Raw genomic sequence first — 26,922 nt, forward strand, 5'->3', positions numbered from 1 at the left:
TCCGCATTCAACAGAAGTAGCTCCGTGTTTAGTGATTTTTGATTAGCCCATATACCGGCATAAGGGCCAATCAAAAATTGCTAAACATGGAGCTACTTCAGCTCCGTGTTTAGCGATTTTTGATTGGCCTGTATACCAGGTATACAGACCAATCAAAAAAAAAAAAAAAAAAAACAAAGCGGAGGCTGGCCGGGATATAAACCGGCAGGGCGGGACTCGGGATCAGGCTGCTGATCTCGGGACAGTCCCGCCCAAATAGGGACATCTGGCAACCCTGGCTGGATACCAGTTTGGAGTGATACTGTTACATCTCAGACTAGTTCCCCTGTTCAGTCTTCCGAACAGGCATCTGCAGTAAAGGGAGTTCTTTTTCCTATCCTTCTCAAACAGTTCTACGTGTCCATCAGGGACATTAGTATTTGACCCTTCTGTAGCTCATCACACACACTCACATGACAGGGTAGAACAAGAGGTTGTGGCCTCTGGAGAGGATCTTCTGGCATCTTTCATGGAAATTAATTCTGAGGGCTAATAATAGAGAACTTGTTTATCGTCCTTGGACCTCTGCTGATTTGCATACTATGTCTAAAAGTTTTCTAAATATTAGAGAGGATCCATTAAAGTATAGGGAGGAATTAAAAAATATAATAGATTGTTAAGATTGTTACAATCTTGCTTTGACAGATTTAAATCATCTACTCAGGGTAGTTACTTCAGATAAAATAAACAAGTTACTGGAGAAGGCTGAAGTAATGGATTTTACTTTTACAGAAAATGCATTAATAGATAAAAGGACAACATTGTTAAACGAATTACGGACTTGTGTCAAGTTAGGACTGATTGGGCTAAGGTACAGGTATGTAAATAAAATAAAGGGGAAGCTCCTACAGACTATTTGAGTTATCTTAAAGCAGTGTTTGCTAGACATTCATGGATACCAGAGCCAAAAGAACAAGCTAAAGTAGCTGTTGCTGCAGCTTTTGTGCAGGGTCTGCAAGCCCCTGTACAAAATCAAATAAAGCATGTGCTCATAGACTGGAAGATAAAGGACTTAACGTCTATATTAAGTGCTGCAAATCACTGTACTGAGTATCAGGAAAAATGGAGAAAGGATACTGAGGACAAGCTATTAACTTTGCAGATCAGGCAGTAGAAGCCCCGAGGGGTCAGGGCAGAGGCAGGGGAAGGGGCAGAGGAATTGCTAGGGGTTTTAGTAAAAGTGCTGGCTGAGGAGAACAAAGTGCAGCTGGTTGGCAACAAAGAGCTGGCAGTGTCTCTCCTGCCTCATCTGATGGATCTTGATTCAATTGTGGAGAAGCAGGACACTGGAAAGTGCCCAACAGGCGAGTCCAAGACACCTGAACTGAATGGCAGCCTAATTATAATAATGCTGCTTTTCCTGCACCACCTCCTCACATTGGAAGGAGTCAGGACTCACCATACTGACTATGCCAAGGTAATGAGACAAAAATAAATCTTGATCCTTTGCTGCCAGTAGATCAAAAAGGACCCTATGTTAAAGTAGAAATAAATGAAAAGGAAATTCCATTCCTGGTTGACACTGGAGCCACTAGGTCTGTATTGAAAATCACTACAGATAGTCAAATACCAGTATAAAAACAAAGTAAAGGCAGTTAAAGTAACAGATGCTGCTGTTACGTATCCTGTCTCAGAACCTAAACCCATTTCTTTAGATCCGATTGAATAAAGGCATTCTTTTCTTTTGAATACTGCTGTGTCAGTAAGTCTGCTAGGGAGAGACCTGTTAAACTGGGTTGTACTATTTATTGTACACCAGAAGGGGTGTATCTGGATGTTCCAACAAAATCATAGGGGAAAGTATTAGTCTTAGCAGAAGCTAAGAAACAACCTCTCTAGGGTTAGGCAACCTAATAATGTAGATATATTAAAATCTGCAGAACCAGTAAGAATAAAACTGAATCCATCAAAACCTCTCCCTAGAGTTCCACAGAATGGAAATAAATGCCCAGAGATTCCTTGATTTTATCAATGCAAATGCTTTGGAACAGCTAGTCGATACCTCCACAAGAGGCAATAAATATCGTAGACATGATATATTAACCAACAGGAGTAACCACAGCAGCACACCTACAGTATCATCCTCCCTGGTAAGATCCGACCATAAAGCGGTCACTTTTGAAGTCACCATCTCCCCTGACCTCCCTCTAGCTAGGATCAAACAAAAAAAAAAAACCTTCTCCAAAGCTGATTACAATCTCCTGAGGGATGGTATAAACAGCTTCACAACCCCCTCCCCCTCTGTTGGAACTGGAACCAATGTCCAAATCTACACCAAAGTACTATATAAGAACTTGTATGGATGCTTGGAATCAGGAATACCTGACAGGACAAAATTATCCTCCGCAAGGAAGAGTAAACCTGTTTGGTGGACATCTGCAATAAATAAACTGTATAACAAAAGGAAAAGAATTGCTGTCCAAGACCAAAAAGCAGCACGTGCTCAATTGGAAGTAATCTCTCCTTAACCTGAACAAGCAAGTAAGAGCACTAGTGAAATCCTCTAAAGTCAACTTTAAGTCCAAATTGGCCACATCTACTAGAGATAATCATAAGGCCTTCTTCACATGTCTGCAATCTCAAAGGAAGCACCCAGATCTGTTCAGAACTGGTGGTCAAGGACACAGCATACCCAAATGCTGTAGATGTAGCCAACCTAAAGGCTGACAGATTCAGTGAAAACTTCACCCCTTTGCCCCCCATCAGTAAATCAGGACATCTCCAGTACCTGGCCCCCTCCCCTTATCTGTAGGTAACAGGTCATCACTGCCCTCTCAAAGGCAAAAAATACTGCCTCCTGGGACCCGATAACATCCCAGGCTGCATCCTACGTGAACTCAGGTATGAACTTGCAGCACCATTAGGCAACCCTGTTCAACCAAAGTCTGACTACCAGCTTTGTCCCAGCCAAGTAGAGGACAGCTACTGTCATCCCTTTACAAAAAGGTAGAGTGTCCACTCATACTGGAAATTATAGACCCATCAGACTAACTAGCCTGATCTGCAGGGCCATGGAACGGATTATCATGGACCTCATTAACAGGGACATTGGCAACCTCCAAACACAAAACCCCACACAGTTTGGCTTTGTCAAGGGGAGGTCGTGTGTTAAATCTGGTCAACTTCTTTGAGATAGTCACCAAAGCCATGGACGAGGGGAAGACAGTGCACACCGCCTACCTTGACCTAGCGAAAGCCTTTGACACTATTTCGCATTCTGGCATAATAGATAAACTCTCTCAACTAGGCATCAATCCATATATTATCAGATGGGTATCAAACTGGCTTACTGATAGAACCCACCTAATCAAAATAGGGGAAGCCACCTTAAGCAGTAGACCCATAACGAGCGGCGTATCCCAGGGATTGGTCTTGGGGTCTCTGTTATTCGGGATATACTTCTCTGAGGTGCAAGCCAAATCCAGTGTGCTTTGGCTGACCAAGTTTGCAGATGACTGCAAGCTGGGTGTGGTCATCAATTCCCAAATGATGTGGACATCTTCCAAGAGGGTCTCATCCAAACAAATGACTGGTGCCAGAAACATGGCCTCAAGCTGAATGGCAAAAAATGCATCATCATCCCCTTGGGGAGAGTGATGTCCCCACATATTATCACATTAATAACAATGCCCTAAGCACACAATCAGTCATGAGGGATTTGGACACCCAGGTTGATAGCAACCTGACTTTTGACCACAATGTTGCTTCCATTGTACGGAAAGCTTTCTACATGGCCCACCTCATAAGTAAGGGTATCTCATCCGGGGACAGGGAGGTCATAACATCCCTGTATTCTTCCCTTATAAGGCCAGTTACTGAGTACAACACCCCATTTTCGGTCTGTACCACGGAAAACACATGCATCAGCTGGAGGGACCACAGAGGTTCCTCACCAGAAGAATCCAATGCCCCAAACATTTTCCCTATACAGATAGGCTAAAAGCCCTGTCCCTCCACTCAGTTTCATACAGACTCCTAAGAGGTGACCTCTGTCTAGCCTGCAAAGCAATCTCAAACCCCACCTTGATGGGACTGCTGCATATCCGCAAGTCAAGCTCCACTCGAGTAACTTGCACGCACAACCTCAACCTGGTCTGTGACATCAATAGGACTTCTTGGCAGGATTTGTGTCCCGGAAACTCCCCCCATCTGTGGAATAGACTCCCTCTCCATGTCAAGCAAAGTACCTCATTATCCCTTTTCAAGAGCAACCTGGATAACTAGATGGGAAACATGAAATACACCTTTGGGATTCCACCTGTATCCCTGCTGGATAGGGGCTTTTGGTGCTGACCTGTCTAAACATGGGCTAAACTCTTTGCTATGCTTATAAGGGCCTCCACTGAAACCAGAAGCAGAGCAGGGAATCAAACCTGTAATTGTCTTTGATACAACAAGGAATAATAATGCCAGTTAAAAGTCCTTGTAATACCCCTATCTTCCCTGTGAGAAAGGCAGGAAAGGATACATATAGGTTTGTGCAAGATTTGAGAGCTGTAAATAATGCAGTATTACCAACTTTTCCTTTGGTTCCAAATCCAACAATGATAGCTGCATACCACCTACAGCAAAATATTTTTCTGTAATAGGTCTTTGTTCATCATTCTTTTCTTTACCCATCCACCCTGAAAGTCAGTTTTTGTTTGCCTTTACTACTCAGGGACAGCAGTATACGTGGACACAGTTGCCACAAGGATAAACTAAATTGCCTTCATTATTTTCTCAAATTCTAAGAAAAGATTTGAAAGATGATATTTCCAGGTAGGTCTGTGCTAGTGCATTTTGTGGATGATTTGCTAATAGCTTCTGATTCTTTTCAGCAGTGTCAGCAGGATAACCCTACATCATAATTATCCTTGCAAAAAAGGACACAAGGTGTCAAGAAAAAAAATTACAGCTATGGTCACCTCAGGTACATTACCTTGGACATTTGACATCTCAGGGTAGTAGGTGTTGCCATCTCATACTGAGGCAATAGCTTAGGCACCACGTCGAACTAGTCAGTGTAAACTTAGATATTTTTTTAGGTATGACAGGATATTGTAGGCAATGGATTTTAAATTATGCAGAAATTGCTAAACCTTTGACAGAGCTTTTAAAGCAAGATACGCCACAGCCACTCCCTTGGGATACTAAAGAGGAAAATTAATTTCAGAATTTAAAGCAAACTTTAGCTACTGCCCCAACTTTTGGATTACCAGACTATAGAAAAAATTTCATTTTATTTTGTCATGAAAGAAGTGGATTTACTCAGGGAGTGCTTACACAGAAACGTGGACAACTACTGTCCAGTAGCTTATCATACAACACTAACTTCTTTTGCAAAAGGATTTCCACCATGCATGAGGGCAGTCACTGCTGCTGCCATTCTAGTCAGTCTAGCACAATCACTGGTGCTCGGGCATAATCTTACAGTAGTGGTCCCTCTCTTACTTAAAATGAAAACTCAGCCACTCTCAACTGCATGTCTAACTAAATATGAATTAACTTTACTTACCGATCCATCTGTTTCTCTCATATGCTGTTCTTTTCTAAATCCTGCATCCTTGTTACCAACTGCTGAGGATGGTGAACCGCATGATTGTGTGTGTATGTATGAGTGAGTGACTGACTATCTGCTTTCTCCTAGGGATAACTTAAGGGACACTCCTATAAGCAACGCCAAGCTGGAGTTATTTGTGGATGGTTCCTATGGAAGAAACCGAAAGGGACATCTACTAACTGAGACTGCTGTGTGTACTGAACATAAATATTGCTTCAACAAAGATTAAAAAGTATTCATTCTACCCAAGTAGTTGAGTTAGTGGCTTTGCAAAAAGCTTGTAAATTAGCCAAGGACAAAATGGCAAATATTGATACGGACAGTCGTTATGTCTTCGGGGTGGTGCATGATTTTGGTCAGCTTTAGAGACAGACAGGTTTTCTAACTTCATTGTGCACTAAAATTAAAAATTATGAGTACATAAGCAATTTACTGGAGGCTCTCTTACTGCCTAGAAAGCTGGCTATAATCAAGTGTAGTGCCCATCAGAAGGGTGTAGGACAGTGTTTCCAAAGGGAATAACTTGGCAGATTACACTGCTAAGCAGATTGTAGAAGAAAGTTGTAATAACTCTTATGTAATGTTATTGCAAAACTCTAAAAGTGATGAAATATTTGATTTTGATAGTGTCAGTTTTCCAAGCTGAAGCATCACAGGGAGAATTTCAGAGGTGGCTCAAGGATAGGTTCATAGGTTCATAGGTCATACTAGGCTATCTGCCCAAGGGCATTTGTAAGCCTAGCCCATAGTTATGTGGCTTTCGCCACCCCTTTAGTTTGAATAAAACTATGCCTATTATTTTGCTGTGCCTCTGTCAAGCAGTGACACTGAAGTAATCCCTGGGGTATATAGGTTCATAGGATGGATATATTAACTCTTCTGATGGAATATGGTGACATCCTGATAGCTGACTGGTGGTGCTTGCCTCCTTGCTACCTTACCTGGTAAGGGCATATCATTTACTGGCCCATACAGGTAAGACAGCTTTATTTAATCAGATTACCCGAAGTTGCTCTGCCCCTTATGTCTCCTCTTTGATACTTCAGTATGTTAATAACTGTGCAACATACTTAGAGTATAATGTAACATTAAGGCTGCATGCTTGCCACCACCTTGGGGAGCTTTTGTTAATGTACTGCTTGACTTTGCTCAAATGCTGAAGGTATGTAATCTACAGTATATCTTAGTGGTAGTGTGTTTGTTTTCTGCATGGGTGAAAGCTTACCCTTGTCATAAAACAGATGCTATTACTGTATTAAAAAAATAATGTATGATTTTATTCCTAGGTTTGGTGTACATTGTATTATGAATACTGACCAGGAAACCCATTTTAACAATTCCTTGATAACTGATAATAAAAGGAATTGTGCAACATTTTTAATACTAGGTTGAGTCTTCATTGTTCCAACCATCCACAATCATCTGGACTGGTGAAAATGGTTAATCGGACCCTTAAACATAAAATTTCAAAAATTTGTGCTGAAACAAACCTTAAATGGCCCAATGCACTTCTCTTAGTGCTATTGAGCATGCAAAGCACTTTCAATACAATGAGAAAATTGAGTCCCTATGATATTAATGGGGAGACCCATGGCCCTTCCAGCTGCTCCCCCTTTGTCAAATAAAGAATTAATTCTAACAGATGTAATCCTAACATATTGTAAGAAAAGTATCCAACTTTTACAGCAGTATAATAGAACTGTACGAAAAGCTCTTCCTTAACCTCCTGACCAGCCCTGTCACCATCTGCAGCAGGGTGAGTGGGTTTATGTAAAAACCTTCAAGGTAAAGAAATGTTTGAGCCCAAGGTGGAAAGGCCCTTTCCAGCTGTTACCACCCTGACTGTGGTCCGCTGAGCAGGACTACCAACCTGGATTCACTCATCCCACTGTAAGAAGACCTGTGGTGTAGGGGCCCCAGATGAATCATCTTTGCCAGCAAAAGAAGATTGAAGTGTGAAGGGCAAATCATCTGCCCCAGTGAAGAATTAAGGAAATAGCAACTCAAACAGCACTTCATGATGAATCCCTGTGACAGCAGGCACTTTTGCTTTGTTTTTGTTGCTGTTTCCTTTCCTGGTCGAGAAAAGATAGTTTCCTGTTAGTTCTTCAGCAATATTCTGTGGACTTAATGTGACAAACTCTTGGGTGTGTTTGCATATACCTCCTCATTCTAGGGCAGGGATTCCCATGATACCAATTCCTGCATCACAGGTAACATTTGAGAAAGATCTTAGTGATACCAGTCTAACTTGGCATAATGTGACTAATTTTTCAAAGGTTATGTCTTACACCAGACATAAATATGTGTAGAACTCTTTACAGTTAAAAAGCTATGACTGTGGGCATGGCATGGGCATGATAGAGGATTGTTACTACATTTGTGATGACCATGCCTACCTCTGGTTACCCACAAACTGGTTAGGGTGTTGTTTTGTGGGCTATATTACTCCTGCTATTCAGCATTTTGAAAACCTTCCGGCAGGTAGACTTAGAAAATAAGCAAAGCAATCCACTGGGCAGAGCAAATATTTTCAGTTTTTGCTCCTAGGTATAGATTGCAAAGAACAGTTCTTGAAATCACCATGCTTGCTCAAATTCTTCAGGAGGTAGCTAACCATACTTCACATCACATCAGAATAGCAAATTGAGAAATGATTGAAATGCAAACTGTGGTGTTACAGAGTCGATTGGCAGTTGATATAATGCTTGTTGCAAAAGGGAGGAGGTCATGTTCCCTCACAGGACGTTGTTATATTAGTGACTATCATGGTGAACAAGAAAAGTTGGCCAGTTTCATGGAGCAGGGGGCCAAAGATTTGGACAGCACTTATAAACAATGGACACTTTTGGATGGTTGGGCAGTGTATTTGGTATCCTGAGAAGTAGTATATTACAAGGTATCATTACAGTAATTGGTATTATTCTTTTAGTTTGAATATTTTCTGTTTAAATGCTTTAATCACAAAGTTCTTAATCGCACCTGCATGTGAAATGGCACTTGTACCTGAAAATGAACTTAAGGTAAATGAAAATTCAATCACTGCAGATGATGAATATTTGATGCTGAAGCATATTTCATCAAATTAAGAAAAATCAAAATATAATTGTGTATTGTCTGACATTGATAGTGTCAAAGGGGGGATTTGTTAGGAAAAATGTATTTCTCATGATTATTCTTCACAAAATGCATATTAACTTGCAGTTTCTTCCCAAATAGGTTAAGCAAAATGTTTATAAATTGTTTATGTTAAAAATAATATGTAGACTTGAAAAAACATAAAGACCCCTTAGTGGATCACACCGTAAGCTTGATACCTTTCAAAGAACTGTACCAGTTACTTGTAAAACCAAAAGTCATTTTATTTCCAAAAAAACAGTTAAGCACTTTCGTCTCAGTTATACAATAGAGACTTCTTCAGAACTAAAAAGCATTGCCTGATCAAGCAATTTATAGCATGACGAACAATAATTAACTACCAACATTTTCTCTCTCCTTTAAAGACATAGTAACATACAAGAACATCTAACAGTATGACTACATATAACATGCCGTACAACTTAAATAATAGTACTTTAACTATTCAGTAGCCCTAATTCATATGGAAATATATAAAAATATATATAAAATGTTGCAAGATAAAGTATAATATAAAAATATGTGAAACCTTTTATAGTTCAAGAGCTGTCCTTTTAAGAACTGGAGTCAGGGAGAGGTATTCATTTATACCTGGTGGTGTGTTGGACTGCAGCTTTGTAATCCAATACAGTTCCCTTAGCTCAAGAGACAATTCCCACCAACCACCACTAAGATGTGTTGGTACTTGTTCCAAAATAGCAAACTGAAAACATGTAAATCCATGACACTGAAGTGTTTGTATAGCGAATTATTGATGTTCTCCTTTAAAATTGCATAAAGGTGTTCATAAATCCTAGTTTTGAACTTCCTTTCTGTTTTCCCTATATAGTAACCTCCACAGGTCTGGCAAATCAAAATATTTACCACATGCCTTCTTCACCTGTCTTGGGCAATTCTTCAAACAGTAATGGTAATTCTACAGAGTGTCAGTTAACTTAAACTGTAGCCCTGCTTTCACAACAGGTCAATGCCCTGGAGAAGAAAATTGACAGACTACAAATCTCAGAATGCATTGAGATTGTAAAAAGGAAGGCAACACATCCAATTCAAAAGCGTTTGTCGAACCAGGGAGATTTTACCAATGGCAGTGGAAATGGAGCTTCCAACAGCTCAGCAGCAATAAACAACACCAGACAGATGAATTATTTGGACATTTCCACTGTTAATAACCCTAATTTCAACTTCAGAGACTGGATTTACATGGATATTGTTTTTCAAGGTCAGACTTCAAGATTTTATGACCACAGGCACCCTAAAACACTGGAGAGGAAGTTGAAGGACTCAGACCAAATGCTCTTTAAGGTGCGGAATCTCCAATGTGATAACATTTATTTAAATGAAAGCCTAAAAAACAAGCATGTATCTAAGGGACTAAGAATATGCACATTTCCAAATGGGCTTTCAATAGGTGACTCTGAAACATACGAATTGTCACTTTTTGATGGTTTTGGTTTTAAGTTAATGCAGTTCATTGCTAAATGTAATGACAAATGAATTAGTGAATTCTTTTGTGAACTAGAAAAGCTTAATGAGGAAATTATTAGTGACTAGGAGAAAAAGTCAAGGTCCAACCGTTCAATAGAAAGAGTTTTAATATATAAAAATACAAAGCTTTCAAGTCACAAGACTCTTCATCGTTATATTTAAAATGAAAAACACTCAATATTTAAAATTTAAAACCAATTCCAGCCTATCAAATTCACAGTCACATGATTATTTAAACATACAAGTAAAAAGTTATATATATATATATATATATATATATATATATATAAAATAAAACATACAAAAACATTCAAAATTCAGACATTTGTCTATCTTTCAGAAGTGGTTTAATAGTATTCTTTAAATTCAGGCCAGGATATCTGTCTGCTGTGAAATAATTAATCCACTTATACTCAGAAAGTTCAGTCTTATTTGTTATATCACCCCCTCGATTGCCTAAAGTAACCTTTTTGTAGGACTCTAAATTTAAAAGTGTGATCTTGCCCTTTATGCGTAATATGTCTTGCTAATGCATTGGTCTCTATTTTTCTCCTAATCTCTAAGAGATGTGAAGCTATACAATCTTTCGGTTTCTGATTCGTTTTACCTACATATAAACAGCTACATTTATCGCAGTTAGCAAGATAAATTACATTCTCAGTAGTGCATGTGGCAGAAGTACTAAAATAGAAAAATCTTATTTGAAATCGGATGCACAAATTCACTTTATTTATATGCTTACAGAAAGAGCAATTATAGCATGGTAAAGTCGTTTTATTTTATTAACTATATTATGCTGATTTCCACCTATTTCTTTGTAACACAAATACTGTTTAAGATTCTTCTCTCTTTTATATGTAAAGTGTGGTAATTGCCCTACTATTTTCTTTATTTCAGGATCTGATTCTAAAATTCCCCAATTCTTCTTAATTATATCCTTACTTTGAAATGTACGTCTGTTATACTTCATAATATACCTGATATTTTTAGTTCCATCAGTTCTATTATTATCAGCTATTTCACGACTTGTGTCATTGACCAACGAAAAAGGCTTAGCAGTACCATCTCTCTGGGTTATAAGCATCTATCTGTTTATAGTCAATTATTTGTTTAGAATACCCCCTGATGTGGAAATCCTTCAACATCTTATCCATTTCTGTCATAAAAAGGTCTTCACTAGTGTTGAGCCGACTGGCCCTTAAAAGCTGACTTCTTACAACGCTGTTATATGTATGCCTGAGATGCATACTTGCGTGATGTACATATCTAGTGGTTTGTACATTTTTCTTATGGATAGAGGTCTCAAACTTACCATTAATAATTTCTGTCTTGATATCAAGAAAATGTATCAAATTCTTTGAAAATGATAATTCGAATTTAAGAAAATCAGTAGTTGCTTGTAAATAATTCACAAAAGTATGTAAAGATTCTATATCACCTGCCCATAGTAAGAAGGTGTCATCAACAAAATGCTTATAAAATTTAAAATTATCTTTATAATATTTAACTTCATCATTTACATTCTCATATACAAAAAGTTCTTCCCATCTAAAAAGTACAAGGTTGACATAACTGTTTGCTACCGGTGTTCCCATTGCTACCCCTAATGATTGGTGGAAATATTCATTATTAAACATAAATACATTATTATTCAGTATAACATCTAAAATTACCGTGGTGGTGGTGCTGCAGTAGCGTTGTCGCCTCGCAGTAAGACGCTGTCCGGTTCGACTCTCAGTTAGAGCATCTTTTGCATGGAGACATGCGTGAATGGGCGTACCTTCGTTGAAGGTTGTGCGTCAGGGCTGGCAACTCGGTACGTAAAAATCAACTGCCAGTCATTAGCGGACCGGAGTTCCGCTGTGGCGACCCCTAACCGGGAAAAGCCGAAAGTCACAAACAAACAATAACATCTAAAATTGCACATATAGTAGTTTTAGTAGCTGAAAAAGAACTATATTGAGTTAGATATTCTCTTACATAATGGATACCTAGCTCATTCTGAATTACAGTAAAAAGTGGCTTTACATCGTGTGACCAAAAACAAGGTATTAACATCAGAATTTTTATTCATATTAAGCCATTTATTCAGACTACTAAGAAAATCATTAGTGTCCTTTATATAACTATTACTGTGTTGCAATAAACCATGAAGTTCTTTTTCTAAGTACTTCAAATGAGGGTTAGTAATCCATCTCCTACCAGAGACAATAGGTCTCATAGGTGGTGTTGAAAGGCTGTTATGTATTTTTGGAAGGCTGTAAATAAAAGGAACTGGATTAGCAGTATATAAATCTTCTTCTTTCGGCTTATCCCGGTTAGGGGTCGCCACAGCGGATCAACTGTCTGCTCATGATTGGCAATGGGGTTTTTTTACAGTGCTGAGTTGCCAGCCTGGCGCCCAACCTTCCACAGAAGGCACACACATGCACGCACTCACACCTAGGGCCAATTTAGAGTGTCCAATCCACCTACAGCATGTCTTTGGGATGTGGGAGGAAACCGGAGCACCCGGAGGAAACCCACGTGACCACAGGGAGGACATGCAGACTCTGCACAAAAAGCACCCCAGCGGAGGATCGAACCGGAGAACCTCTTGCTGTGAGGCGGCAATGCTAACCGCTGCACCACCGCAGCCGCCCTATTAGCAGTATATAAATAATTATATTAATCTGGTGTAATTGAACCTTCCATTAGTAAGTTGTACAAAAAAGATTTCACTCGATAAATAACACTATTCAAATCAATAGAAGAGATCTTCTTAAAAGTGTTAGCTTCAAGTAATAATTTGTACATCCATTCTTTATAATCACTAACATTCATTAAAGCAACATTTACACCTTTATCTGCAGGGCCAGGGTAATAAGGGGATTTCTGAAGCAAATAACATATTAAAATGAAAGAGCTGTTTAACCCTCCCTTACATCCTCTGATTCAAGCATTTAAGAATGTCTGCATAACAGTCGTACACTCAACCCTTTTAGATAGTAAAGGTTATAGAAGTAGAAAGAAATTTAATTTAACTAGAGCTGAACATGACTTAATGCAAGAACTTAGCGCCAATGATGCGATCAGAATTATGAAGCCAGCTAAGGGAAGGGGGCTAGTCATTTTCAACAAGATTTAACTATGTAAATTCCCTTTCCTGTACTATGTCGGATGATACGAAGTATCAAGTTTCCTCAAAAAATGAAGTGCTTATAGCACACAAAAAGTGAGTTTATTAATAGAGGCCACACTTTTACAGGTTGCTATTTCTGAAGAACTGTATAATTTCCTCCATGTAGATCACCCCTATGCATTTGGCATACCTAAAATCCATAAGGAGATTGAACAGCTACCTTTCAGGATAACTGTATCGGCCAAAGGAGGGGTAAAACCCTCACTGGGGATTTTTATTGATAGAATTTACAAAGGAGTACTTGGGTCAGTGGACTACATTTTAAAAGTCTTGTGGGATTTTTTGACAGAAATCAGTTGCTCATGGTTTTCTGATACCTGTTGTTTCTCCACAATAGATGTCATAGATTTGTTTGCATCTGTTCCTCATGAGGAAGGGCTTGAGTTATTTTATGAAGCAACTAGGGCCTTAACAAATTTTAATGATACACTTATTAATTTTATTATGATTGGTATGGAGTTCATCCTCTAGAACTATTTTTTTCTGTTTGAAGGGGAAGATTACAAACGGCTTAAAGGTGTGGCAATGGGGGCAATATGTGTCCCCCTATTTGTGAATATGGTGTTATATGCTTGGGAAGCTAAATTTCTTGTCAATACACATTTCCCCTTGAAATGTCACACTTATTTGAGATTTTTGGATGACATTTATTCTTTGGAAAGAGACTGACAATCAACCAGTCCTATTTTTGGAGAATCTAAATGGGGTTAAAATTTACATCAACAAATTCAGATAGTACGATTGACTATTTGGACATGACACTTTTCAAAAACAATATACAGGGGACATATAGTTCCAGAATTTTTAGGAAACACACTTTTTCAAATAACTATTTGGACTACAAGAGCTGTCACCCGAATTTTACGAAAATAAATATATATGAGAGACAATTGGTGAGAGCAGCACATATTTGTTCAGATATAGTAAATAGCTATTATTACAGACATGTTTGTTAATAGAGATTACTGACAGAGGCACAGGAAAATAATTTTCTTGGGTGGCAAAAGCCAGGGTACCTTTTTGGCTGGGCTTGTATAAGCCCCAGGGCTGATAGCCTAGTATCTACCTATAAACCTATGAACCGTATTAACCTTTTCAGATCTATCAAATCTGAAGTGATGGCAAGTTGGGGCACCAAATTTAAGCACCAAAAACCAACAAAAGATTAGGGAATTAGCCTTCAACACTTAAACCAGAACAAAATCTAAGCAGTTCAGAAGGCCACGAAGAACCACACTTCAGAGAAGCCCGAAAATATGTAAATGCAAATTTTATTTTCAAATAAACGCTCAGGTAATTATGTTTTCGTCCACAGACTTCATCAGATGAATTTAACACACAAAAAACAGCCCACTTATACCAGTGATGAGATTTTAAATCCACCAATTGGCAGTCATCATCAATTAAAATCATGAATATTCATGAAACTCTGTCACCATATACCCAAAACACTATGGCTAAAAACCACTTCTAAAACAATCTATAACATCAACATAGAATTGTGTCTGAACATCTAAAATCCTAAGTCAAAAGACAAATTTAAATTTAAATGCAGTAAAAACTGTAAGAAATATACTAGTAAAAAAACAGTGAAAATGTTATAAAATAGAGTTTGAAAAATCAATTTAAAAGAGGCTCACAATATACAGGATTGTCTCCATCTGGTGACCAAAAGGCAAACTACACTTACAAAAATAATTAGAAACACAATAATGAAATGAAAACCTAGTGTCCCTTGTGCTTAGGGTATTTTAACCATCTATCAACAAAGTTTGTAATTTTGTGTATGATGTACATAAAAAAATACAAAAATTAATTTGGTATGAGAAAAAAAAACTTCTATATTGTTCTATATTATAATTTTGCCGCCCATTATTTCAGAAGGGGGGCAATGGAAATATTGTCATTGAGTCCGGGGGGGGGTCTACTGGCATCCAGGGACACCTGCCAGAACAGTTCTCTATATTCCAAGCGGGTTTCCCAAGGACCACCCCAGACATCATCAGAAACTTTCTGAAGAGCAAAAAAATAGAAATTTTGCGTCACTACAAGTTAGTGGGTGTTTATATAAGGCTTGTCTATCATTATTAGTTCTAATATTGTACATGTGTTCGTATATACTTCTTTTGAGTTTCCGCTCAGTTTTGCCTACATAGAAGGCTAAGCAGGCACCACATGTAACTAAATAAACAACCCCAGTAGTGTTACAATTTGAAAAAACCTGTCCACTTATTTCTCTCCCCCTGCACTCCAGTTTTACAAAGCCAGTATTCAAAATGTAAGAACGTTGTGAACAGGCACTGCATTTAAAATTGCCTGTTCTTTTCATATTCTCTTTAGTGGGTGCTTTAACCCCTCAGAAAGTTCTTTCAAATTTCTTCCTTTTTTGTAAGTAATTTTCATGGGGTAATTTTCAAAACGGGGCAGGTCAGTAAGTACCTTAAACCTGTCCCATTCCTTCCTAATAATTTCACCCATCAACTTAGAATCTTGGTTAAACTCAATAATTAGTGCTTTCCTTGAGGCATCTTGGTCATGACCAATGTCCTTCTTAGTGTTTACACCTGATGTCAACCCAGTGCTAAGAAGGGGACCATATTTTGTCTTCCTTAAATGCTTTATGTCAGTATTAATCTCTTTCATTAGTGAAGGGGGATAGCCTCTATCCCTAAATAACTTTTCTAAAAAGTCCACCTCGTTGTCAAAATCAGACTCCAAGGATGTCATTCTACTTGCCCTGATAAGTTGTCCTCTATAAATGTTCTTTTTCTGAACATAAGGGTGGGCATTATGAAAATGTAAATATGAGTTTGCAAAGGTTTCCTTCTGGAAAACCTTGGATTTTATTCCTGTAGGAGCCTTTTCTATCGTCACATCCAAGAAGATGTCCTTCATGGATGCATCTGCAGTCATAACAAGTGGGTTGTCGATCCAGAGATTACTTCCAGCCGATGTCAGAAAAAGTTAACAATTGTTTAACCTGTGGGAAACAAATACCTCATAAAGATTTCCACTCTTACTGTCTGCCTTGTTTAGCCCAGCCCGATCCTCCGACTACCCCCAAAAACGAAGATAGAGACCGACACACTTCCGCGCGGTTTCGCCAAAACCACGGTAAAGCAAAAACTGAGGCCCCTGCTACAACTCTTGAATCGACCTCAGAAATTTTACCCACTACGGTGGTTGACTTATCAGACACCATCCCCTTGGATGTCTCTACCCCAGCACGTGGCTGCTAGGCCTCCCAGCTGCCATGTCCATTAAGGCCGGGCTAAAGCAGCCAAGACTACTAAAACAGTGCCTGTTAAACCCCCACATCCAGGCCCTCTTCTAGTTCTCAAATGCTTTCTTTGGCAGAAGATTTAATTTCTTTAATTAGAGGATCTCAATCTCACCCAGACAGGGCCTCTCAGCCCCAGAGAAGAGACCTAGGGCAGAGCCCCTGAGCCAGTGTCTTCTGATGATTCTGCTGATGAATCAGACATAACTGACCAGCCTGAGGCTCCCTTCTCCAATTTTGAAGATTCTGATGCTGAAGAATCCATTCCAGCTAAACCTTGCATGCCATGCGAGAACAGTTCCAATGGCAGCAACAGGATTTTTCAGACTCCAGAAAAGACTTAGACCTTTCTGCACCTCCCACAGCACAGGCCCTTAGCTATACCTCCTGTTCTCTCTGTGGTGGATGATGCTTTCAATGATGTTTGATTCTTTACCCACCCCTGCCAAACCAGACAGATTTTACAGGGTGCCAGATACTCATCACCACCTTTACAAGGCCCCACTTGCAGACCCAGAAACTATATCCCAGGGTCCCCTATTCCTTCTGAAAGGGAAGCAAGGTCACTAGACAGATGGGTAAAAAAAGTCACTTCAGCTACTCTCTCTCTCTAGAGCTTTGTCAGTTCAGTTTCATACATGATAATACAAAGAGTTTATGCTTGATCAGTTAACTAAAAACTAACCACTGATGAATCTCTTGATAAGAAATATGTATTAGAGATGGTAAATAACATACAACAGGTTAGCAACCATTCCTTAAAATGTGGCTATGATGCACTGGAGGTTTCATTAGATCAGCCATGGACAGGCACAGTGATAAGAAGGCATGCATGGCTTACGGATCATGTTAAAGCTAAGTTGCTAGATGCTCCTATGACAAGACAAAGTTTGTTTGTACACCTGCCAGCAGGGTTATGAAGAAATGGAAGAAAAGGCAAAATCTGTTCAAACTGTTAAAGATTTCTTGCAGGTTCAACCCCAAGGTTTAGCAGGAACTGGCCTGCCAAAAATTGGTCCTTTCCTGACTCCACAAAATTTCAAAGGGGGGCAGGAATAGACCAGAGGCAGAAACCAATCCAGAGGAGGTGCCGGCAAGGTAACAACAGAGGCACAGACACAGCCACTGCCACTACATCAGCACAACCACAGTGACTTAATCCTAAATCCGCCCCAGGAACAAATAATAGCAGCTCCTAGGCGGAAAGTTAACCTTATTTTCAAAGAACTGGCACTACATAACAAAAGACAAGTGGATTTTACAAACCATAGATCAAGGTTACGGTTTCACTTCCACACTTTACCAGTCAAAGAGAGGAATCAAATCTACTATCAATCAAAAAACAGAATGGAGTTAGCAAACATGAGAGCTGTGGAAAGAGTGCCAACAGCAGAACAAGGAAAGGGTTCTACTCAGACTATTCCTAGTTCCAGGGAAAGGGTTCTACTCCCAGACTATTCCCTAGTTCAAGAAGGAAAAAAGTTGGAGACCAATTCCACCTTAAATACATACATCATTGTCCCAAAATTCAAAATGCTGACCCTACAGCAACTTCTTCCCATGCTGGGCAAGGAGTCTTGGCTGGTAACTCTAGATCTCAAGGAGGCATACCTGCACGCCCCCATGACCAATCTGCAGAAGATACCTCAGATTTCTTGCAGGATCAGAGCACTATCAATTCTCAGCATTGCCCTTTGGCTTATCTACTAGTATTCACAAAATGCCTGGCATCAGTAATCGCCCATGCAGACTACAGGGAATTCAAATTTACCCATACCTAAAGCAAGCTGACAACAGATTTACAAAGGGTCATTTACTTGCTACAAGGACTGGGATACACAGTCAATTTACAAAAGTCAAGGCTGATACCATCCCAAGCAAGGACATTCTTGGAATTGGACACAGTACAACAAATGGCATTCCTGACTACAGAAAACAAAAAGAACTTCCTCTTTACTTTTTGGCACTAACAAAACTGAACAAGTTAACAGCAAGAAAAGTTCTGCAGGCCTTGGGCTTCATGGCATCATGCATAATCTTGGTCCCATTTGCCAGACTACATATGAGGAAACTACAGTGGTACCTAAAGAATTTATGGTCCCAACACAGACACAGTCTAGAAACAGAAATCCCACTAATTCCATGCTTAAAACAGGAGTTCCTATGGTGGGCTCAGGCATGCCAGTCAAACCCAGGCAGACCATCACAACAAAAGTTCAAACCATTTCTCAAAGAGGGCCAGTTGATGATAAGGACAGACAACACCACAGTCATGTGGTACATCAACAAACAGGGAGGCACTCATTCATACCCCTATGCAGAATGACCGGAGCTGTGGACCCTGGCACTCAGCTACAACATTCAGTTACAGGCAATATTTGACCATCTCAAGAAATGGGGAATGCCACAGATAGACCTATTCGCATCACCTCTCAATCACCAGCTCAAAAAATTCTGCACAAGGACATTCCACCCACTAGCATGCAAAGTGGACTCACTCTCCTTCAACTGCAAAGGCCTAACAGCATATGCATTCCCACCTCTTTCTTTGATACACAAGGTACTACTAAAAATCAAGGAAGAATGTCCAAGGATAATCCTGATAGCTCCAAACTGGCCAAGACAACACTGGTACCCACTACTGAAGAGCATGTCTCGAACAATATGTGGCCAATACCCCTGATGCCTTTGATGTTAACTCAGAACAACTACAGCATCATACATCCAAACCTAAAAACGCTGCAACTGACTGCATGGAACATCACATAGCAGCAGCTAATCCAGAACTTTCCCAAAGAGTTAAAGACATTATTCTTGAAGCACGCAGACCTTCAACAAGAAGGAACTATGCTGGAAAATGGAAAAGGTTTGTCATTTAGAGGAAAAGATGTGTCAAACATAGATATGCCTAACATTCTGGAGTATCTGGCGAACTTCTTCATTCAGGCCTGTCCTACTCCTCCATCAAGATACATGCATCAGCTATTTCAGCAGAATACAGCTTTGATCCACCTGTTTTTCGCACCCTTTGCTCAGGCAGTTCCTCAGAGGAATCAAGAATGTAAAACCTCCAAGGAAACCACCATTACCAGCTTGGGATTTAAACTTTGTGCTAGAAAAGTTGACACTATCACCCTTTGAACCAGCAGCAACAGCAGACCTACAACACCTGTCATGGAAAACTGCTTTCCTACTGGCAATTACTTCAGCAAGGAGGGTTTCAGAACTACAGGCCTTAATGGCAGTGCAACCTTCCTAATCTTCCACCAAGATAGAGTGTCCATGAGGATTAAACCAGGCAATCCACCTACCTACCTTCTTTCCCAACCCACAAAACAGAGGGAAAGAATACTGCATACCTTGGATGTACATAGACAGCTACGCTACTACTTGGACAGAACAAAAATAGCAGAAAGACTGACCAACTTTTTGTAGCCTATGCAACAGGAAGGGAAGGAAAAGCTATTTCAAACAGACAATCTCCAAATGGATAGGAAATTGTCCTTCCATGGAAAACCAATTCCACAGAACATAAGACCTCATTCTACAAACATTTGCCAAGCATTATAATTTGCCTCTATATTCCAGATGGATCCTAAACACACCATAATCTACTTTTATCCTCCTCCCTAGTTGGCTATGGTATTCTATTATGACTGCAGATGCATCCATGAAGGACATAGTACAGTTTTGTACCTACCATAAATGTAGATGTCCGAACTGGATAGCATCTGCAGTCACCTCCTTCCCTCTGTGGTACTCCTAGGGTGTTTACCCTCCTAATAGCTAGCTGTTGGGGAGTCTTTTATGGTGTATTTGTTTGTATATATGTACATATATGCTTATTGTTGTGTTTACCTCTATCTATTTGGAAACATTGGCATCTATCCAAATTTTTAGCCTGCAAGAGGGCTACTGGCATCTGGGGCAAGAAACACTGAGGAAAATGGCGTCGGCTGATGCAGACCAACAGAGATGACGTCGGGTGGAGTGCGACATCAGCGACTTTGGAATCCCGCCGACAGGCTGCTGCCTGACAGGACAACCCACTTGTTATGACTGCGGATGCTATCCAGTTCGGACATCTACATTTATGGTAGGTACAAAACTGTACTTTCATCCTGTCATGATTGATAGAAATAGTGAAATGCAGAAACTTGGTAGTAGTTTCAGTATACTCAAGAAATTCAAACAATCTGCTTTTGTAACTGTCAAAAATAGACAAATATCATCCAAGAATCTTCTATGATTCATAGGTGTATACTAGGCTAATGGCCCTGGAGCCTTTACAAGCCTAGCCCATAGAAGTGCCCTGACATCGTACCACCTGACTTTAGTTCCCAGTGCCTCTGTCAAGTAGAGCCACTGGGGTGGACCCCGGGCTGAACTTTCTATTACCCATCCACTCATCAAGATTTCTCTTGAAGAGGGACAGCGAAGTGTTCTGCTTGACATGTATGGGAAGTCTATTCCAGAGCATGGGCAGTCTCTGGGTGAGGAACCTGTCCCTCCAGCATGTTCTGTTGACTGTGGTAATGAGGTTGAGGTCTCTAGAGTGTGTTGTGCAGAGGGATTAGGATTTCTTTAGATGTAGCATTTCTAACAGAGCTGGGTTAGACATGGCTTTGTAAGTCAAGCAGAGATCACCTCTAAGTAGACGATATGAGACAGAGAATAGCTGTTTTGAGTTTGTCCGTGTAGGACATGTGTTTAGTGCCTAGGATCCTCTTCATAAGGTACTTCTGTAGCCTCTCCAGCTATTGCAGGTGTCTAGTAAGGTACATGCCAAATAGGGCATTATACTCGATGATTGTTCTAATGAGGGAAGAGTAGAGAGACAATGACCTCTTTCTTCCTGGATGAAAAACCCTTAATAATGAGATATGCCACGTAGAAGGACTTTCTGACCACAGTGGCAATGTGGTGGTCGAAGGAGAGGTTGCTGTCAACCTGCATCCCTAGATTTCTTTTAACGCCCTCAGTGTTCAATGGGCTCTCATTGATGTGGTAGTTAGTGGGAACTGAGTTTTTACCAAAGGGGATGATGACATATTTGTTGGCATTAAGCTTAAGGCCATGGTTTCGACACCATTCATTGGTCTCAGTGAGGCCTTTTTGTAGGATGTCTGCATCACTGGGGGAGTTAGTAATGGCTCCCAACTTGCAGTTGTCTGCAAACTTGGTCAGCCAGAGTCCCTTTGTGTTGGCCTGGACTTCTGAGAAGTAAGTGATGAACAGGGGAGGACCCAGCACCGATCCCTGTTGGGACTCCACTCGTGACTGGTTGGCAGTCTGACCTGAGTTTGCTACTTTCACACTGTGCATTCTATCTGTGAGACAGTTTGCAACCCACCTAGTGATATAGGGGTTGATGTCTAGTTTGGTGAGTTTATCAATAATTCCTGAGTGAGGAATGGTATCAGAGACCTTGGCCAGATCAAGGTAGGCTTTATGCACTGCCTTACCTTCATCCACAGCCCTGGTGACTGACTCAAAGAAGTCAACCAGGTTGAGCAGGCATGATCTCCTTATCACAAAGCCAAACTGCGTGGGGTCCAGAGTTTGGAGATTTCCTATATCTTCTTAATCAGGTCCATGATGATGCACTCCATAGCTTTACATATCAGACTTGTCAGGCTAATGGGGTGATAATTCCCAGGGTCTGTAGTTGCTCCCCCTTTATGGAGAGGGATGGCTGTAGCAGTACGCCATTCGGTAGGGATAAAGCCTGAGGTGAGGCTGTGACTGAACAGGGGACACAGATGTGGTGCCAGTTCACTTTGTAGTTCATGTTGAACACAGTCCAGAGATATTATGGGGTCCCATGGAAGCTGTATTCTTGGCCTTGGACAATGCAGCTTTAACCTAGGCCACAGTAATGCTGAGTGTCTGTCATTCTTCCGGTATTGTGATTGGTCCTTTGGGGGGAGAGGGTAAAGTTGGCACTGAATCTGTCGGTCAGTATATTGGCAATATCTGTTGGCTCAGTATAGGAGGTACCATTGTGCAGTAACTCAGAGCATATCTGGGTATTGCCGTGGAGGTTCTTGATATAACTATAAAAGGCTTTGTGATTGTTTTTAGTGTCTGCTGCAATTCTGCCTTCATAGCTGGCTTTAGAGGATTTGATGAGGGATCTCAACTTTTTGTTGAGGCTAATAAGGGAGTTTTTCTAGTTTTGGGACTTCACCTTTTTCTGCAACAGTTTCTTCATTCTGTTGTAGAGTTTATTTATGGCAGGGGACCGCCAGATTGGCTTCCTTTTTTTGGAGGAGAGCGTCTTGGTTCTGTTGGGTATGGCTAGTTCCATGCATTTATGTGCATGTTTGTACAGTGCATTGGTGTATGATATGGCAGTCATGCAGCTATTTTCCATTGGCATGGGTGCCGTGACGTCAGCCACCTCTGTTTTTAGGAGTCCAAAGTCAGCTTTGTAGAAGTTTTTCAAGGTGGTTACCTTTGCGGAGGGTGTGGGTGAGATGTGGATTTCCATGGTGATTAGTTTATGGTCAGATCTGACCAGGGAGGGGTTGACTGTTGGTGTAGAGCAATGGTCGCCCATGTTAATAATAACCAGGTCAAGGATGTTGCTTCCTCTAGTGGGGGTCAGATTGAGCTGGTCCAGAGCATTGGAACTGATGAATTCCAAGAAGCACTGGGCCAGTGTATTGGTGCTTGAGTAGTTTTTCCAGTTAATGGAGGGGTAGTTGAAGTCTCCTAGTATGAGAGTGTTGGGTTGGACCTTGATAGATTCCAGGGTGCTTAAGGAACATGGAATGAGAGTCTAGGGATATGGTTGGGGACCTATAGCAGGCTATGACCTGGATCACAGTCTTATCCAATGTTAGTTGTACCTGAAGTATCTCAGATGCAATATGCTGGGCTATTAGTCTGAAGGTGTGTATATCCTTTATGAATATGGATGCACCATCGCCTTTGGAGCTTCGTTCCATGTTTCGGGGCTGGAAGGTGTGGAATGAGTTACAGCCTGGTAGCGCAGGGGTGCTTTCTGCCACTTTAAAGCAGGTCTCCATTACATCACAAATGTCGATGTTCTCCATTTTGAGGAGTGTTTCGAGTGAGTGCATCTTGAGATTCAGACTTCTTGTGTTAAGCAGCACGACCCTCAGATTGCATTTATTTATAGCTGTTATGGTGGTAATTTGGTCTTTGGAACACCACCTAAAAAGGCACTATAGGGGTGGCAAGAGCCTTAGCCAGTACCCCGAAAGACAGGGGCGACAGATGCAGGCCATCTCTGGCAAAGCATCGAGGTCTGTCAGTCATGTCATTCCAAGTAGACAGATACTGGATCCCCGTAGAATGACATCAGAAACTTGGCCAGTTGTTGAAGTTTTTTGTTTGTACTGTGATATCATTCTGGGTGACAATAGGATACTGCTCAGGGCTAGTGTCATACCTGCTTGGGCCACATAATCCAAGAGCTCCACCTTGTCTCTTTTCATGTAGTCCAGGATGGTGTGTCTCAGGTCATTCACACCCACATGGACAATGACAGAGTCATACTTGTGCTTGTTGTGGAGTGACCTGAGTGCGTGTGTTATGTGTCAGATTCTGGCACCTGATAGACAGCTGACTGTTACTTTCCTCCTTATTCAACCTAGTGTGTGGGACATCTGTGTGCCCCACTATTGAGTCACCTATGATTAGTGTATTGGGCAAGGTGTTTAGCCTTGGGGGCTTAGGTTGAGGGGCACACTGGTTGAGGGGCACACTGTTGAGGTGAGCTGTGTGTCCTGTGGTTTGTGCTGTGTTGTAGTGGTTGAGTGCTTTTCTGTCTTGGATGTCTCTACTGTTTGGGTAAATTTCTGTTGAGTGCCTCTGCGAAGGTTCGTGTGTGGTTTGTGTTTTTATGTGAGAGTTGTGATAATGGGTGTTCTGGAGGGCTATGTGTTCCATGTGCTGTGATGCAGGTGTTGAACTTCTCCTATTGACCAGCTAGTCCGGTCTTGGCTGGAGAGTCCATAGCTTCCAGTTTGGTGATATAAGTGCATCTCTCATAAATCTGAGTGTTGGAAGGTAAGAGGAGAGGGTTGTCTATATACATGAGGCAGTTGATTGCTACACTGTCTCAGAATGCACAAGTGCACCAGGTTAATAGGAGAAAGCACAGGGAACTGCCCTTTAATCATGCCAGGAGGCATGGTTATAACTACTAAGTACTGGAGCTGTTTCCATGAAGAACGACTAGTGCTGATGGCTGTTAGGTGTGCTATAATAATTGCTACAAAAACCTGTTGAAGTGCAACATGTTTAGACTATTTGAAGTGCAAGAGAGAAAGAACTAAGAACTAAGGGAAAACTGAAGAGCAGGCTTTCTGGCACCTGTAATAGTTTACCTCAACTTGGCACCGCTGAGCAGAGCCTAAACAAGTGCAAACCTATGCAAACGTGGGCTTTTAAACCAGAAAGTTGAAATGGATGGAAAAACTGTCCAAACATTCAAGAAACTACAATTTGTGGGCCAGAAACCACTTCTCTTGTGGTAGATAGGCTACCTAGTGCTTATTGATGAGCTAGAAGGCTTCCCTCCAACACAGAAGGGCTTGGGGGGGGTCTCAGAAGCTTACAAACAGTCTTGGATTCAGCAAATCTCTGTCTGGACTAGACTGGTTACAGGAAAGGTGGGAAACAAGCTTAGAACTTTTACAGAAAACGGCTAAAACAGCAGTAAAACAATTCAAATGCAGTGCAAGTTAGCACACTTGAGTGTGTAGCAATATTAAAGCAAATACAGTTTAAATAAATGTAATTAAATAAAAAAATGACTAAAACATGCAGAAAGCAGTAAATTAGGAAAAACTTAAGACAGTGCAGAACTGTGAACAGTTAAAAAGTGCCAAAAAATATACTTATCAGCTCTATATTTCCAGATTGTTTGAGAAGCACACTCAGTCAGAACATAAGGACGTTCAAGCAATGGTAGATTCTAGCAAAGTGTTTCTTTTTTGTTTTTTGGGGTTTTTTTTTTATCTTTTTGACCAACATCCCCATAACTCAGAATGCTGAATGAAAATTTTCTCCCACCATGCCAAAACAATGTTGGCATAGGTGGCTGCACAATTTGCACCCATGGCAACACCCTTAATTAGATGGAAAAAGTCACTGCAAAAATAAATGAAATTATTGTTTAGTACCAACTGTAATAGGTGTAATAACACATGCAGTTGTCAGCTGAAAAAGAAATCTTTTCTGTCAATGCTGATTCCAACAACTGCATACCAATAGAGTGGGGTATAACAGAAATAAATCTTTAATGTCTGTTACAAAGATAGCTGACACAAAAGAAGTGCTGATGTCAGTATCTTTAAGAAATTCCCAAGAATCCTTAAGTATAACAGTTTCAGTACCCCATAAAGTTTTAAGTTTGCTATCCAAAAACTTTGCACTGGTGCTGTTTTTCAACCTTCCACGGCTGCAGTAGGCCTGAGTGGGGGATCTAGTTGTTTTTTATGAATCTTTGGGATATCAAAAATAGTTGGGATCCTGGGTTTTGGTACAGCTAGATACTTATAGGTACTTAGATCTACAAGTCCCTCCATAAGCATGTCATTCAGGGCAAGATCAATTTTCTTAAAGGCAACATTAATTTCATTCTTAGACACGCTATTGTAGGTATTAGTGTCCCCAAGGATTTCCAACATTTTGCCTTCATAGCTCATGATATCCATTAGAACAGTCCCTCCACCCTTATCGGATTTCATAACCCTGATATTTGTGTCACCCCTAAACTGGTTTAAAATCCTATGCTCTTGAAAGTTAAGATTGCATTTATGTCTCTTAAAATTAGTCAAATTAGAGCGGATTTCACTTTCAACCAGCTGTTCAAAATTTTTTAACTGGGGTTGTAGGGGAGGATTGAATTCACTCTTTCTTTTCAGGGTGGACACACTAGTAGGGTTACCTTTACCTTGAAATATTAAATCCAGGTTTAATTTCCTTACAAATAGTTTAAGATCAAGTAACAACTTGTTAGTATCACAAGGTTGGTAGGAATAAACTTAAAGCCTTTTGAAAGAAATGTACAATGATCTACCATAAGTTCCATTCTGGTAAAATTAAAAATTGTATAGTTGTCATAGGTGTAAGTACACCCAGTCTTACCTTAAGCCTGTCCCATTCCTTCCTAATAATTTCACCTACCAGCTTAGAATCTTGGTAAATCTCAATAATGAGTGCTTTCCTTGAGGCATCTTGGTCATGACTGATGTCCTTGTTGTTGTATACACTTGATGT

At 40.4% G+C, this 26,922-nt stretch overlaps 1 protein-coding gene across 1 annotated transcript in view; it reads left to right on the forward strand.

Annotated features, from left to right (window-relative positions):
* TTC8 (tetratricopeptide repeat domain 8) overlaps positions 1-26,922 on the forward strand; it is a gene marked incomplete in the record, with an annotated part of 1,400,571 nt that overhangs the window by 1,355,103 nt on the left and 18,546 nt on the right.

This window comes from Protopterus annectens, chromosome 6.part0 (genome assembly GCF_019279795.1).
Source record: "Protopterus annectens isolate FY-2018-M chromosome 6.part0, PAN1.0, whole genome shotgun sequence".
Classification (NCBI taxonomy): Eukaryota; Metazoa; Chordata; order Ceratodontiformes; family Protopteridae; genus Protopterus; species Protopterus annectens.